Raw genomic sequence first — 18,735 nt, forward strand, 5'->3', positions numbered from 1 at the left:
TCGTTTTGTTTTGTTTCCATCGTTGTTTGGTTTTGCTGTTTCCACCGTTGTTTTGTTGTTTCCGTCGTTGGTTTGTATTGCTTTTACTTCCACCGTTGTTTGGTTTTGTTGTTTCCATCGTTGTTTTGTTTTGTTGCTTCCGTCGTTGTTTTGTTTTGTTGTTGCCATCGTTGTTTTTTGTATTTTTATCGTTGTTTGGTTTTGATGTTTCCGTCCCCGTTTTGTTGTTTTTTCCATCGTAGCCGTCTCTGTTGTAGTTGTTTTTTTATTACGTCTGGTTGTGGTTGTTTTCTGTTGTGGTTGTCAACTTCATCCGCTCTTGTTCTTATCAAAATTGTCTTTTATTATTTCCTTCCAGTAATTCTCTTAATAACAGCAAGCCTAAACCGCTATAATAATAATAATAATAATAATAATAATAATAATAATAATAATAATAATAATAATATTATTATTATTATTATTATTATTATTATTATTATTATTATTATTATTATTATTATTAGCGTCTATAAAACGGACACCCAATTAGGGGCGAGAGTCATCAGACCCAATTAGCCTTTGTGACCTGACGGACGGAGGCAACATTTCCCGGAAGGACTTCATTTCTTTCCTGCGATCCTATCAGGAATCACGGATCCTACAGAGAGAGAGAGAGAGAGAGAGAGAGAGAGAGAGAGAGAGAGAGAGAGAGAGAAGGATTCATTTCCGAGGAGGGATTGTGGATGGCCGTGCGTGTTTAACTTTTTGGTTTTCAGGTTACCTCGAATTATTGCTTAATGCGCACGCGCGAGCACACACACACATACACACACACACACACACACACACACACATATATATATATATATATATATATATATATATATATATATGAATGTCTTTTCCTGTAATACTACAGTGTAATATGAAAATAAGAAGGCCCATAAGAACACTATTTAAACGTGAAACGTGGTTTCCACGTTTAAATAGTGTTTTATGGGCCTTCTTATTTTCATATCCCTATATATGCATGTATGTATTTACACATAACATATACTGTATATATATATAGATAGATAGATAGATAGATAGATTATTATTATTATTATTATTATTATTATTAAACAAGTCTATTGGGGCCACTGACTCGAAATCAGTTCAGACTCTCAAAGAATATGGTGTTCATTTGAAAGGAATTACAGAAGATAGAGAGAGAGAGAGAGGAAGCAAGCCAGATGTTATAGCACCAGTCCAGCAGGGAAAATTAATAAAAAAAACTTTAAGAAATAATGAGAAACGTCCTTCCACCATCATTCAAGGCTGACACCGATATTCTACTGATTATTGGGAAAAGTTCTTACGTAAGAGTTTCTCGCTAGGTATTTTACCTTTTTTATTTTTTACTGTCTTTGTTGAGAGAGAATTTGGAAAACCACCGTAAGGGTTTTTCAAAGGAAACACTTTTGGAGAATTTGGAAAACCACCGTAAGGTTTTTTCCAAAGGGAGCACTTTTGTGGACAAACATTTTCGAAGGAAATGGAAGGTTGAAAGAAAGGCTGGGAATGTGGAAAACGTTTGTGTTTTTGATAAAAACATTAGTTTTTTTAGGTTGAGTTTATTAGCATATATATATATATATATATATATATATATATATATATATATATATATATATATATATATATATATATATATATGAACCTAAGATTTTCAATAACATACACATACATCAATAAGAAATAGAAAGAAAAGTCTACCTGAAAACTAAGGAACGAAAAGCAAAATAGAGACGACGGCAGAAAGCAAAACTTTAACAAAAGAAGAAAAATAAAATATAAAATATACAAGTGTCCCGTACCTTATGAGCGCATGGCGTGTATTGGAAATTTCTTTTAAGTTCCTCTGTAGCTTAACATGTAGGCTGAACAGTTCGACTGTCCAAAGAAGATATATATAAATAAAGAAATAACTATAAATAAGTTAATATCTCTCGATACCTTGCTTAATATGTAGATAAATGCATAAATAAATAAATATTTCTCAGTACCTTGCGTAGTTTGGAATATGATGAAATATTCGCCTGAGAAAAATGGGTCTATTTTTTTCTCGATTCACGGGAAAAGGAAGTGCTTTTAATTTAGTTTTATTGCGAATTTTGGCTTAGAATTTAATTTCATATGTGTAAAAAGATCTGCATAACGTTTCAATGTCTTCTTCCTATTTTCTGAAAGGACTTACAAAATTATGCCTACTTTGTTCGTCTTGCAGCACCAGTGTAATGTCCTTAAGGGATTATCTTTCTATACGAATAACCAGATAAGGAGAGAGAGAGAGAGAGAGAGAGAGAGAGAGAGAGAGAGAGAGAGAGAGAGAGAGAGGCAATGAACTTCACTGCCCTGAAGAAATCACACCCAGCTCTTCTAAATTTATAACAGATAACGAGAGAATGAACGGTTGCTCTGACATTAATAATCACGAATAACCACAAACAAACAGCGAAAACTCCGGGGTTGAATTCCTCATGACCTTCCAAAGAAGGCTCTCGTAATCCACTCGAGGCCTGGGGACTCTTTGTGCTAAGACCAGAGGCTTGCAGAAAAACAAGGGTCATTTTTTGCAAATAATTCCACCTTGGGGAGGACAATTACCCACGTGCGTCTGAAATTAACGCGAGCTGGAACAGACGAAGACCCCGGGGGTCTGAGGCCAGATGGAACGGGTCATACTGACGCCTGGGGAGCCGGTTGAATAGTTGTTCGAGTTGACGAACAGATTTCAAGATAGATCAAGATGAGGCCTAACATTTATGTCTTATTCTCGTATGAAATCTTTCATATTCAAGTTTAGGCCTAACATTTATGTCTTATTTTCGTATGATTACGTTCATATTCGAGGTTAGGCCTAACATTTATGTCTTATTTTCGTATGAATACGTTCATATTCAAGGTTAGGCCTAACATTTTTATGTCTTATTTTCGTATGAATACGTTCATATTCAAGGTTAAGGCCTATTTATTTATCTTATTTTCATGAATGCGTTCATATTCAAGGTTAGGCCTAACAATTGTCTTATTTTCGTATAAATGAGTTCATATTCAAGATTAGGCCTAACATTTATGTCTTATTTTCTTATGGATAAGTTCATATTCAAAAATTAGGCCTAACATATATGTCTTATTTTCGTACGAATACGTTCATATTCAAGGTTAGGCCTAACATTTACGTCTTACTTTCGTATGAATACGTCTACGTTAATAAAAATAATTCTTCGTTATAAACGTGCACAATACCATTGCATTGCAGAGACACCTGGAGGAGAGAGAGAGAGAGAGAGAGAGAGAGAGAGAGAGAGAGAGAGAGAGAGAGAGAGAGAGATCACCACCAGGTGGAAGATAGCCACTAGGTGGCCTCGGTCAGCACATGTCGCTCAGCCAGCGGTGACCAATGACGGTGGCCCGTTTTTGTGACGTCACCGACAGGTGGCGGGCACGGGGCACGGACTGCAGAAGAGATGCGGGCAATGCGGGTATGAGCTGCAGAGGTGCTCGTCATGCCCTGCATCCGAATGGTCAAGAAAAGCGCGCCCGGGAGGGTTTTCAATTTAGTGGTGATAACTGATTTTTTACGCCCTGAGTGTTGTCTCTGAATTCGTTTTTGTGATCAGATATTATTATTATTATTATTATTATTATTATTATTATTATTATTATTATTATTATTATTATTATTCATAGTGCAAAATTACCTTCAATAAAAAAAATGAAAGTTATCATCATCAATATTATTACGAAAATAGTACTTATAGTGCTAGTCACCGGAATTCTAATCAAGCAAGAATTTAACAATTATTATTATTATTATTATTATTATTATTATTATTATTATTATTATTATTATTATTATTATTACCACACTCTTTCCTTGCCACCAAGTTCTGCCTCCTCCTCCCAGCCAGGGGTAGGCCTAAGTACCAGGGTCATGGTAGCTCAGATGGTTTAAACTGGACTTCTCAGTGTTGTGATCCCGAGTTCAAGTTGCCACGATTATTATTGATCACTTTACATCTACATCAGCAGCAGTCCACCAGAAGAGGAAGTATATTCAGTTATTAATTAGTCAGTATTTACGAGCATTGAAAACGTTATAAAACAATGTGGCTTCTAAATCACTCGTTCTACAAGGGAGAAAAAAATGAGAAAATAGAAAAAGTTTAAAAAAGTATTACTGTATTGAAAGAGAGTATCAATTACCAACACTGCATTATCTTCGACTTCAGTTACCCTGAAGGTTACGACGCCAGATAACTCTTAATCGATCAAATATCCCATTATTATCGGTTTCGATTTTGCTCCTGACAGGATGGTCGTCGTGGATTTGGGCGCGGGGAAAAAGTTTTAATAGTCGAGCCTGCAGCGTTTAAAGGATTGCTTGGGTTATAGATTTTTTCGTATGTGCAACTCTCTTTTTGCATTTGTCTATATATACGTATATATGTGTGTGTGTGTGTGTGGGTACATATACGTATGTATATTATATATAATATATACATTATTTATTTATTTATCTGTTATACACACACCTAATATATATATATATATATATATATATATATACGCTCTTTTTTGCAGGCACTTTCCCATTTCACGGGATGGTTCTCGCCGAGGATTTTGGGATGAAGTTGCCAGCCTTATGGGACCCCTCTTCACCCAGGTTGTGAACCACTACAGTCAAATGACTACAAAAGTACGTATGACCTATATGAACAGAGGCAGTGTGGATTTTAGCTAAACGTATCCATACAACTCTCTCTCTCTCTCAATCCTCCTCCTCCTCTTCTTCATCTTCTTCTTCCAAAGCCGTGAAGTGCGGCCAAGTATATAATTGCTGTCAGGACAATACACAGATGGCACCAAGGGCCATCTGGCGTCCCTTCAGCTACCTCTACAGTCTATATCATCAATGTGTCCTCTAAGCAAGTGTATATGTATGTATGTGTATATGTATATATATATATATATATATATATATATATATATATATATATATATATATGTGTGTGTGTGTGTGTGTGTGTGTGTGTGTGTGTGTGTGTGTATGGTGTTTCTACAAGGAGGAAGAAAGCCTATGTCTGTGGGCACAGGAGAAGCTGCACCATATCTTTTAACCCCTCGTGCTAATGATCAACAAACATGAACTGGGTACTGACAGAAAAGTGCCCGCATACACGGGGCACGGTGGAGGTCACATAAAAGGATCATATTGCGGACACACACACACACACACACACACACACACACACACGTCAACAGACACTAGGATCCTGGTGTGAGTGGCAATGGACAAGGAGACGCGGAAACCCAACGGCGCAAGGTGAGTGACGATCACAGTGCGTCATGATTTACGAAAGGCATAACAGTACACTACGACAGTGTCATTAATGAACAACACTCGCTAATGACTGCAATTACAAGCCGAGCTGCAGTAGATTTGTAATAGGATACGTGATTACGATTATTTACCTGCGCTCCGGGGTTCCATTTTCGTGTAAACAAACGGGTCGTTAGTCTTATTTTTTTTTCTTCGGCGATTGTGTTGTGTTTCAAATCTTGCTTCGTTTATTTCCGCGATTGTGATTAAAGCTTATGTCTGGACTTTTGAATTTCCACCCAGCTTTCATTTAAGAACAAGCGAAATGGATTAATACGCCGTTTAATAGTATAATAAAACAAGAAAATAACGATGAAACACAGCAACTTTGGCAGAGGCGTTGAGAAAAAAATTTTATTTTATCCCGGCAACAATGAACGTACCTCATCAGAGCGTTAAGTTAGTTTTTTTTAACGCAACAACGAAAGGCCGTCGATTCCATTTCTGAACCGGTTTTATGTATTTATTTATTTATTTTCATGCACGCTTGCCCCTTGCGTGATGATCTGAGCTTACATGATTTCATTCGTTATCCCGAATGACAGCCGGAGATTGCCTCGAAAGAATGCACCCAACGCCATCTCTCGTGCGCTGATGAGATTCTAACGATAATTCATGGGTGTGAACGTTTTCTCTCCCTTTCAAATCTCCGTTGATTGATAAGGTGTAAATTTGCAATGCATCTCTCTCTCTCTCTCACTCTCTCTCTCTCTCTCTCTCTCTCTCTCTCTCTCTCTCTCTCTCTCTCAAATCCCCGTTTATTGATGAGGTTATATATATATATATATATATATATATATATATATATATATATATATATATATATATATATATATATATTTATATATATATATATATATTTTCACATTACTCTCTCTCTCTCTCTCTCTCTCTCTCTCTCTCTCTCTCTCTCACACACACACACCCTACTTGAATGATAAGGTGTATATATTCGTAATGCCGTATTTCAATATGAATTTCCACTTATATATAGTCTTAAGGCATGCGCTATTGCGTGTATACTAAGTTACTCAATCACTCATATACAGTATCTATGTTTTTATGTATGTTCGTACGTTGGTGTTTACGTAGTATGTTCATTAGATCCAGCAGGTTATTTTAGGGAGATTTGTGTTAATTCTCCTCTAAATCTGACCGGTACCTGCGGATTCCAGGTGTTAATCTGTTGCCTTTCCATATTGTAGAGAGAAACTTATCTTGCGTTCAAGGTTGGTATATATGTGGACCTCGCTGGTGTTAGGTAGGAAAGGTCTCGACATGGTGGGTGATAACAAGATGTAAGAATGGATTTGTTGTTATTCTTTTTTTTTTTTTTGTTTTGTTTTTTTTTGTTGAGATTTTCTTTGTAATTATACAGGTCTCCTTTTCATGGTTTGAGAGAGAAATATTTAAATGTTTGCTTAGCATTCTTCTTCGTCTTCTAATTGTTATTTTTATTTCCTTCTTCTTCTTCTTCTTCTTCTTCTTCTTCTTCTTCTTATTATTATTATTATTATTATTATTATTATTATTATTATTATTATTAACCTCCAGAATAGAATATGCACAATTTAAACGGGGTATTAAGAAGAGGATGTAAAATTAATTGTTTGTTCCTAAATTTACTCATAAAATTCACTCGAGTGACAAATGTTGTTTTCTCTCTCTCTCTCTCTCTCTCGGTCTTTTACACACAGACATGTACTGTAAACCATAGGAAGGAGAGAAAGTAGCCTATACATGAATGTATAAGTAGAAGGAAACAGAAGGAGGCAAATGATGACAGGGAGAAAGAGAACGGGTAGCATACGCGATTGTATAAGCAGAAGAAGTATATATATATATATATATATATATATATATATATATATATATATATATATATATATATATATATATATACACACACACAGAGAGTGTAGTTTACATGGAAGTATAAGGAGAAGAAATAGCTATATATATATATGGAGAGAGAGAGAGAGAGAGAGAGAGAGAGAGAGAGAGAGAGAGAGAAAGCCATACAGACAAATAAACAAACACACAAACACACAGACACAAAAAACAAAAGACTGACTGACACATCGGCGGAGCAACAGAAGACGAGACGAAGAATAATTCTCAGAGGACGGAACCTGTTCCGTTCCTGAGTCTTCTTCCCCAAGACTCCCAGAGGCTCATCAGAGTCTATTGTCTTTTCTCCTCATTTTTCCTCCCATCGAGAGGAAGAGAAAAAAAACAAGGGAAGACTGAATTTCCTGGAGAAGATCCCTAGGTGGTGGTTGTTATTTGTAGTTTTTTGTGGTTGTTGTTTTGACTTTTTTTGACGTTGTTTTTTGTTGTTTCTGATTTTTTGTCTAATTCTGGGCTAATTTTTATTGGTTACTTTTTATAGTTCATTTTCTGTTATTTCTACTGCGTTTGTTGTTGTTTTTACTGTTTTTGTCTTGTTGTTTTTTGCTGTTTCTGTTTGTTTTATAATTCTGAGCTATTTTTTAATGGTCCTGCTTTTTTTTTTTTTGCTGTTTTGTTATTGTTAATATTTGGACGTTTGATACTGCGTTTGTTTTTGTTGTTTTTCGTTGTTTGTTTGTTTTCTTATTCTGGGATATTTTTCAGTGGCTTGTTTTATGCTGTTGTTGTTTTATCACTGTTAACTTTTGATTAATTGTTACTGCGTTTGTTGTTTTTTCTTTTCTTGTTGTTTTGTTGTCTTTGTTTTTGTTGTTGTGCCATTTTATATTAGTATTGTTCATCTTAGCTGATTTCTTGTTGCATTTGTTGTTGCTTTTTGCTTTTCTTGTTGTTTTGTTGTCTTTCTTATTGTTGTTGCGCTTTTTTTTTATTATTGTCAATTTCCCGTAATATGTTACTGCAGAGCTGTTGTTTTTGCTTTTATTGTTGTTTTGTCATTGTTGTTATTATCACTTGTGATGTTTTTATTCACCACGATGCTATCATTATTTTAGGCGTTCTTTCATTTGTTATATAATTTTTTTGTATTAATCATCTCTTGTTAATTTATTCAGTTTAGTTGTTGTTGTTGTTTTATTTAGTGTTGTTGTGATTTTTATTGTGTATATTATGTAATGTTTTTAGTTTCTCAACATAATGCGCCCATTACAATATATATATATATATATATATATATATATATATATATATATATATATATATATATATATATAATATATATAATGTATGTATGTATGTATGTATGTATGTATGTATATATATATATATATATATATATATATATATATATATATATATATATATATATATATATATATATATATACTTTAGAAATCACAGTAAAAATTATACCATTAATATTAAATTAACACTACCATGGAATGTATTTGCATATGCAAATCTCTGGGTAAGTTATTCACAAAGTAAAGATAATTTGTTATTAATGGGTTATTGGTGGCTTAATATTTAGATATAAAATTGTGTGCGTGCTTTTGTGTATGTTTAAGCAAACTCTTGTATAGTTATTTATCTCTTATTATGAAAATATTTGTATATTACGTTATATAAAATTACATAGTTATTAATTCCTCGAATATTTTCAATAAAGAAAATTAAGCAAATGGAAAACGCAATAAAGGAACTTCAAAGAACCAACTTCAAACGAAAAATAAATAAAAAAATGGAAGAAAAAAGGTCGGCGTCATTTCCCTTTAAGAGGAAACACGGGTGTCTAGCGCCTCCCATTTCCGAATATAATTAGGTTCCTTTGAGCAAAATAGGATTATATGGCTTTTGTGCAGCGTCTCTCTCTCTCTCTCTCTCTCTCTCTCTCTCTCTCTCTCTCTCTCTCTCTCAGGGTAGATAAGGCTTGCGTAGGTAGGCTTACCCGTACACTAAGCCTATAAGCCTCCTCATATTCGCGTCTTTGATCCTGACTTTTAAAAAAATATTGGAACTCCTTTGATTGGATCTTGGTCATAGACCCTTTTCCTTCCTGTCTATTATTTAATTGTTTCGTTATTTATGTTTATAACAGAATTCCCACTAATATACCAAGTTAATGGCGGCAATTAACTCCGGTTTTGATTAAATAAATGAATAAATAAGTAAACGAAACTAACGATAGGTCTAAACATTTTAAGTCGGAACAACTTACGCTATTATGACTCATCACAGGATTGCGACAACTGGGTGAATCTCTACTTTAAGTGATCATGAATCACTTTCCTCCAGAGGCTATCTCTGATCCAAATGTCACCAAGCTTAGTTTGCAAGGTCTGACTTTTTTTTTTTGCAATTGTATTTGATGCTAATTTCCGCGCTTGATTTTTACTTATGACATCAACGTGTTTCCACTGTGGTTTACGTTAAGATCGGGGATATAATTTTGTATTCTACGAGCATGTATACACATTTTAATTTTAAATTTGGCTTTTTTATGTCTAACAATTATGCGTTGGCGCATGCTCGAACGCGCACTCACATATACAAATAAGGATGAATGGGGCAATTACCATTTTTAGTAAAATTGGCTATAACACGTTAGCTTACATGTTATAGGCCTAGTCCATTTCTAACACTGATAGTGACTGTTATTCAACAGTCATTTAAGGGAAATCTTATCCCTAAAATAAGTTTTACACCATAACTGCTACAAATGTTACGCATAACTAAATTTGCTGTTATACTAAACTTTATTGTCGTTAGGTGGGGGGAAAGAACTGGTAAGCCTAACCCTTCATTTCTTCAAGCGCGGGGAAAAAAAAAAAGAGAAAAACGCCAATCTTTCGCTGCAGGATGACGAATATGTGGGACCAGACCGGCTACTTTATGGGAAATCCGGCGGCAAGATGCTCATCTTCGTTGCTTGGACAGAATCCAGAGACCACCATCGGCCCCCCTACCCATTTGACATGTTACCACACTCAAGGGCCTCCCCAGTCAAGAGCCTGTGGTGGCATAAGCCTATTATCAACCTCAAACCAAGATTCACGAGCATGTAGGCGTGTGACAATGCCTTTAGCTGGTTGGTGACTATTTTGGTAGCAATATGCTAAAATGCTTCAGAAACGCGCTTGTATGACGCACCCTTTAGCTGCTTGGTGATATGTTTAGCGGCAAAAAGCTAAAAAGATACAGGGAAAAGTGCTCGCGTGACGTAGGCTTTCGAAACTCATAGACTCCTCGGACCTCGCCGCCCAGTGCAAGTCTTTCCCGTCAGTCACTTAGCTTGTGCATGTGAAGCCTCCGTTCTTCGTGCCTGTTTAAACTCACTTCCTCTTTTACATGTTCTTTTTATTTTCTTGCAGTGGAGGGCAATTCCTTTCCTAGTCGTATCCATTGCTACTTGAAAACGATTCCCTGGTTACGTAACATAAAAATACAGAAATAAATTGACGTTTATAGTACTAGGAATCCATTCTTGACACGGCACTTGAAAGGTGAATGTGACAGGACTTGCCTTTTTTTTAATATTTAAACTGTTCTGTTAGGGGTAACAGCTAATAGGCGTAACAGGTATGAAACAGTTTCGAATGTAAAATCCACTTTGAAAAGTCAGCCATGTTAGTTGGTTGGTTTTAGATTAATGATATTATATCTGCGCGTGTTAAGAGGTTTGGTGTGTCCCTTCTGGATTCGTCCATTCCACCTGAAACAAATAGTCGCTTAATTTTTTTTACGTTTTTTTTTAAGGAAATTTAGGTTGTAAATTTTTAGTAGAACACTAAGCGTATTTGTTGACTATTTTTAGAAAATTGACTATACTTCCCTTTAGTTCATCTACATCCCATAGTGATTAACGCTCGTTATATAAAATTAAACGCCTCTACAAAAGTACTCATAATTTTTTGTGTCATTTCATGCGAAATGCTCATTAAGGCAGCATAATATCAAAACAAAAACTATCACTTTAAATCTAATATAAACAACTGTCGACATGCTTTGACAGTTATTGCATGTGCCAAAATAGTACCATTTTGGTAAAAAAAAAAAACACCCGTTTGTAAACATCCCTGGGATTTACATCTAAAGCCACGGGATCAATGAGAACCTAAACCTTTCATCCCACGATCGAAAATCAATATCTTCTAAACTATTTAGTAAATAACGAGTGTGTCAACAAAACTTCGTACGCCTGGCAAGTGCTATTTTCCCCCTTTATGTTTTGGTCGGAGAGAGAGAGAGAGAGAGAGAGAGATTGTCCTGGAGCGTCCCTTACTCCTCCCGCCCTTTTTCCATCCCCCTTAGTACAACCCCCATCCCCCGTCATGACCCCTACCCTAAAAGCCACTCTCTCAGACTCAGTCTCTCAGTAGTACGGTGACCGCGATCATGAGTGGAGGTGTTCTCTAACGCTCCGCTTCGGCAGAGTGAATGGATAATTGATTCTTTGAATTTCAAAGTGAACTCCTATACGGACGGTATGTGGTGATAACAAAGTGCCACCGACGTTAAATTTACCTGGATTTATCTAGTCTTTTGTAGTCATTAAAGTAAGTACTGCAGCAGTTTTTTTTTATTCCGTAGGTTAAGCAAGATTACTGCCACTTGTTAATTTTGTCTGCTGTTCTTTGTCACAGCTTATTGTTGTGGGCAGTTATAGGCTTAGGTTATTGTAGATTAGATTTGTCATGCTAATATTGATTTTAAATCCTGCTATGCATGAGACCTAGGCGAAGATATTGTTGAGGTCTCAGATAGAGCGACTGATTTTTTCAGGGATTATGGATCTATAGGCCCGTAATCCAGGCCTGGATCCTAGAGATTTTTATAGAATGTGGATGTAATGCGGCAACCAAGGTCTGGTAATAACAATTTTTATCTTACGGATTTCGCTTGGCGTGTAACATAGGCCTAGGTAAAGCCGTCGTTTCGTGTGGATCTCGCGGAGCGTGTCTTAGATATACAGTACTTGCAGCAGTTTTTATGGAATGTCGATATTACAGACATGCATTTAGGCCTAATTATAACCTATTTTCATGGATCGATGGACGTCTGTACGATACTAAGCCTAGAATTATCCATGATTTCTGTATGGATATCTAGGCCTACTTGTATACTGTTCCAAACTAGGTTGATTTATTCCTTGTACATTCATTCACGACATTAGTGTGAAAAATTTAACAGTGGGTTGAGTTTAGTAACTTAAGTTAGGTCTACGGTTGTGGTACCTTCTCGCTCAAATTTAGGAAAAAATCATTCAAGCGTATTTACTTATGTCATGAATTGTAATTCCCATTTTATTGTCATTCTCAGGTCACTGTTTTCTTTAATAACTTGTTGCGCAGATTCACTTAGATGCTTTTGATTTCTTCACTGCCTCACACTTTGGTTCTTTGGCAATTTGTTAAATTAGATGGGTACTGTGCGTTCGTAAGTTCTTTTTTGTAATTTTGTAACATATTGTCTCCGTTATTCAATATTCATCGACATGCGTGTGTTCCATTACGTTTTTCACTGGTTCATTACTATAGGATGTTGTGTTTATGATTATTTTCCTTTGCAAACATCCGGTTTTTGTTCACGTACAGGGGTTAAGACTGGGAAGCTCTGCAACCAAGATAACACAGACATCCGGAGACACCATTGTACAACTTCGCCTCAAGTAAGCGTAATATAAATTCTATATTAAAACCCCACGCTGTCACATAAAAAATAGCGGAAATTGAGCGCAGCGGACTTTAAAACGGACCAATTTGCGTTGTTAGTGGTTAAGCGATTTCCTTTCCTGATACGAATCAAGGTTAGGATGCTTGTCTCTTTACCGGGCGAGGATATTGTAACATAAAGTTTACCAAAGCAGTGGTCTTGTAGTTAGACAGCTGTAGTGGATTGTCGCCTTGGTAGACCGGGCATCAGCCTAGTTGAGAATCAGAAGGGTTACACTATTTCCTTGGGGAACCCTTAGCAGTTATAGCAACCAAACGATGAATTTGGCTTGAGATTTATTATATTATATATATATTTTCCCATCGGTTCCTTGGTGTCAAACTCCCTTTCTTTTCATTCTCATTTTCTTCCTGTCTTCGGGCCTGGGCTAGTAAACTGCTTTAGGATGTCCGTTCGATTGGCCTTGGCAAAAACGTAAAATTCTAAGGGAATTACATCCACATTTTACTTCTTTTTTTCTGATGGGTCTCTATGTACTATAGCGTAATTATTTTGTATCACACATTTAGTTACTTAGATATACTAAATTTATACTAAGAGCCTTTGAAAGACTGTAACGGTCTCATTATTGTCAACCAGATTTATAACGAGAGTTTAGCAGGCTCTCTCTCTCTCTCTCTCTCTCTCTCTCTATATATATATATATATATATATATTATATATATATATATATATATATATATATATATATATATATATATATAGGAAGTTATTTCGGATATTATCATTATTTTTCAGTATGCCAGTGTTAAAGAATTGATACATCGTGGTCACACACGATGTTGGTGTAATTGAGCAATTTGATACATTAATATGCAGTCAGACTGTATTTTTAAACAAATGTGTATCCAATTCCGCTTAAAATAGGTACTTTCACAGGAACGACATAGATTTTACAGGAATTAGCGTGTCGTCTCGACTGTTTTATGATTTCGAATCGATTTCGTCCAAATCCTCTTTATCACGGATAGTACGGGTTCGATGCACGAAGCTGCTACACAGTGATAAGACGGGCGTCCCTGAGTCTAGGGCGGATCGTAAGGTGCGAGTCCTGAAAAAGGTTGGGTTCCCATGGTTATATTCCTCTCTCTCTCTCTCTCTCTCTCTCTCTCTCTCTCTCTCTCTCTCTCTCTCTCTTTTTACAGTTGCTGTTGATGTGATGTGTTTCGTTTTTCTTCCCACGTAATAGTTGTATCAGATTCTCTCTCTCTCTCTCTCTCTCTCTCTCTCTCTCTCTCTCTCTCTCTCTCTCTCTCTCTCTCTCTGTAACTGTATTTGATGTGTTGCATTTCCTATCTCTTCTCTTGTAATAGTTGAATCAGATCTCTCTCTCTCTCTCTCTCTCTCTCTCTTGTGACGTTCCGTTGCCATGCATTGTTGTGACATATGCACGCTCTCTCTCTCTCTCTCTCTCTCTCTCTCTCTCTCTCTCTCTCTCTCTCTCTCTCTCTCTCTCTCTCTCTTCTTTGACGTTCCGTTACCATGCATTGTTGTGACATATGCACTGTGCGTAGTTTCGAATTAACCCCCTTTCAACCTAACCTCCGCCACCTCCAGCTTCTGTTATCATGCAACATTGGATATCGTAACGTAATTCTGAATTCACGTCACGCCTTGCCCCAAATGCAGACGCATCTTTGACGCCACAGCTACTAATACCAATATTCTGATGTGTCACTCCAATATGCGTATGGTTCCCATGCCATTAGTTCCCTATTCTGACCCTCTCCCTTGTCCCCAGCGATAATGGCACTTAAGTGTACTCAAGTTATTCTCTCAGCTCCGAATATTCAAGCTTTCACGATATGTCGCGACCATGTCTTGCCATAGTTGCGCGATTTAGCTAGGAAGACAATGGTCTGTAAATGACTGTTGAGGGCAAGCAACAGTACCAGTGTAGCGGTAAAGACAACTGATCTTGTGTCTAATTGGATCACCTGAAGATTAGTCTAATTCTGTCCCAGTGTGGAGGAGAGACAATTATTGATTCTTGGTGTAAATATAGTGTGAAAGAAAAGCTGGTGCTACTTTGGCTTGTTATCTACGCGACACCTACTCCCAGATGCTAGTACCAAGATCAAGTCTATCTAGATCTTGGCTAGTACTAAACATGGCGGAAGGTCCTTGGGACGCCGTGTTTAATACTAGCCCCTCGGGATCAAAAGTATTTTATATACCCATTTCAATCTTGTGTGGTCGACGAATCATTATATTAATAAACGATATCTGCGTGCGGCTGTCTACTTTACATTTACCATACGGTGCTTAGTACTAGGCACCTCGGAGTAGGTAAAGCGTAGATAACAAGCCAAAGTAGCACGGAAAAACTTAACTCCGAGAGTTGATTCTGAGTGCAAATGCAACAAAAGGACGCTTAATTCTCTGTCCAAATATACCGGGAAATGGAACTTGAATCTGTATACCAGTGTGGCTGGAGAGATGACATACTATATGCGTCCTAGCGTAACGAATAAACTCAAGTCTATAAAACGGTGGCTCAAGATATTTAACAGCCATTGGAGTTAACGTTGTTTATTTACTGGTATTGGACATCATCGCCTTTGTTTGTTTAAATTGGCCTACTCCCGGAGCTTTTGTACAGCGTTGGGCTCGAAAGTGCGCACAGCTGTTCAAGTCGGTAATTGCTTCTCTCTCTCTCTCTCTCTCTCTCTCTCTCTCTCTTAACAGTTGTGTATGATGTGGAGTATCCTTCTCTCTCTCTCTCTCTCTCTCTCTCTCTCTCTCTCTCTCTCTCTCTCTCTCTCTCTCTCTCGTAACAGTTGTATATGATGTGGAGTATCCTTCTACCTGTTCTCTCTCTCGTAACAGTTTTACTCGTATTCTTTAGAAGTTATGCGGTACAAATCTACTGTAAATATTTTCCTCGAAAATAGTACAAGGACCTAATACGTGTATCAAATATTCATCCTCCCGTGAAAAGCGTATGTATCTAAAAATTCCTTCTTTGCCCCCCCCCCTCCCCCCACACACGAAAGGTCACCCCACATGTAGACGGGGAAGTAGATAATTTCCGTGCGTTTATCAGCCGGGCGTCTCTTCATAAACTGCTCTTATCGGAGGTTTAGTGTCCCTCTAACGACCGGTTAACAATAACCAGTTTGCGCCATATGCTTCCTTGGTGCAATGCCCGGGGCGGGTTACGCCTTACTTCTGCTTGCCGTTGCTGCGATATTGTACACTAGAAATGATTACTCTTAGGTAATTAACACAAGAAAATTATGAAATAGAATCGTAGAAATGATTACTATTAGGTAATTAACAAAAGAAAATAATGAAATAGAATTGTAGTATTAAATGGTAATAGCCTACCCGTTCTTAAATCGGTAATGACTGAGAGAGACTGATATGTAACTAACAAAAGAAAATAATGCAATAAAATTGTAGTAATGAAATAGCAATACCTACACGTTCTTAAATCGGTTTTGACTGTGAGAGACTTACGTAACTAACAAAGGAAAATGGTGAAACAGAATCGTAGTAATTGAAATAGCAACAACCTACACGTTCTTAAATCGGTTATGACGGTAAGAGAGTTATATAGTTATTTTATAGTCTCGTAGAATCACGATTTCACTAAAACTACCCACATTCAAGTTCCGAAGATCTTACAAATATTCATTACAAAAAGCAATGAGAAATGACGCTCTCTGTCTTTGAAATTAATCTAATAAGAGATGGGTTATTCTTTATTACACCTTCATTACAATGAGGTATTCCTGGTAGATCTGGTCAAGCTTGTTTCCAGGAACGAGGTTATTGCTATTCAGAATACTGCTCAGGAAGATTTTTAAAGAAAATCTTGGCTACATTAAGTAGCTAAAGAAAGCGATAAGTAAATAAAGTAAAAATCGTGGGAAAGACACCCCTAAAAAATCGAGAGCAACTAAAGTAAATGATTGGGAAAATGACGAATAGAGTGTATGAAAGTGATAGACAATTATATATATATATATATATATATATATATATATATATATATATATATATATATATATATATATATATATATATATATATATATATATATATATATATTCGTCCTTTGTAGAAGGCAGTGCTAGATGGGCACAAGTCTTCCCAGGAAGTTTCATTAAGGCGTGAAGTTGCGAGCCCCACGCCCTTTTCCGTGACCTCAGCATTTACAGATGGCTGTGGTTGTCATAGCCTGGAAGGTACTCTGTCCAGTGTTGGATGGCCTGAGTGGCATACCACTCAGCCTCGGCGGCCATTGCCCCATCCCTACCTCACGAGGAGGTTAAGGACGCCTCTCTCTCTCTCTCTCTCTCTCTCTCTCTCTCTCTCTCTCTCTCTCTCTCTCTTGCCTTCTTCAGGAAGCGTCCTATTAGAGACAGTTTGATATCCCGACGCATCCCTGTTCGTCCCGTATTAGCTGATGAAAGCGATGGGTGCGATCTCTCCAGCCTCCATTATCTCAGGTTCATCTCTCGCTCTCTTCCTCTCACGCCCAGATACTTCCTTTTTCATTGAGATTATATATTTTTATTGATATGTACCATATATATATACATATATGTATATGTATATATATGCATATACTGTATATGTATATATATTTAATATATATAAGTCAATAACACGTTTTTCATAGAAAACAACACAGAGGTTACTGCCACATTCATATATACTTTTGAATTCTAGATGGTGGTTGAACTTCCCGTATTGTGAAACTTTCAAGGATAGTTGAAGATTCCAGTATTATATATATATATATATATATATATATATATATATATATATATATATATATATATATATATATATATATATATATAATGTATATATATATGTGTGTGTGTGCGTCTGTGTGTGTGTGTAGTCGCAATTAATTCTAATTGTTTAATATGAACACTTATATATTCCTTTTATTTAATTTTTATTTAGTTATGCTCATTGTCAGATATCAAAATGTATGATTTTTCAGAACGTCAAGGAATTTTTAGAATTGGATATATGGAAGAATGAAATGGAAATAGAGTAAAAGATTGGAAAATATGTTTCCCTAGGACATTAATATAGGATTTTTCATATATTTTCGGAACATTAATATGGGACTTTTCCACACGGAAGTGGAAGAGAGAGAGAGAGAGAGAGAGAGAGAGAGAGAGAGAGAATATCCATTTGCACTTTTATTAGGAGGAAAGGATTCATTTCCACTCGATTTGCATCGTATGTACACAGAATTCCTTTTGAAATGAGTCCTCTGAAAAATACTTTTATAGGAAGAGAATAAAAAGCGAAAAATATTGTCCCTTTGAACGTGAAAATACCTCACTTTTTTGCAAATGACTCGTCGTTTTCTCTCTCTCTCTCTCTCTCTCTCTCTCTCTCTCTCTCTCTCTCTCTCTCTCTCTCTCTCACACACACACACACACACACACACACATATATATAATTTATATATATATGTGTGTTCACTTGCCTGGGTTTTGTTGACAATTTAAATCAATTTCTCTGTCTGTAATACTAAGTACGCATCAATTTCTTCGTTTCTTTATGTAAGTACCTATTTCACTCATCATAATTAAGTCAGGTTTTTTATTTGCCTTTCAAAATATGTTTCAGCTTGTCCATGGTTTCGTGATCTATAAACAGGTCTTAAATATAAAAACGTGGGTTATCCACGTAGGTGAACTGACCTC

General features: G+C 36.3%; 1 protein-coding gene across 1 annotated transcript in view; it reads left to right on the plus strand.

Moving 5' to 3' along the window:
• The first annotated feature begins 11,695 nt into the window (after positions 1 to 11,695).
• The window catches only part of LOC136855000 (uncharacterized), a 178,898-nt gene continuing 171,858 nt past the window's right edge, over positions 11,696 to 18,735 (plus strand). The window contains exon 1 of the mRNA XM_067131701.1: positions 11,696 to 11,877. The gene's annotated coding sequence lies outside the window, so the exon portion shown is untranslated. The remainder of the gene's footprint in view (positions 11,878 to 18,735) is intronic.

Source organism: Macrobrachium rosenbergii, chromosome 30 (assembly GCF_040412425.1).
Source record: "Macrobrachium rosenbergii isolate ZJJX-2024 chromosome 30, ASM4041242v1, whole genome shotgun sequence".
In the NCBI taxonomy this organism is placed as follows: Eukaryota; Metazoa; Arthropoda; class Malacostraca; order Decapoda; family Palaemonidae; genus Macrobrachium; species Macrobrachium rosenbergii.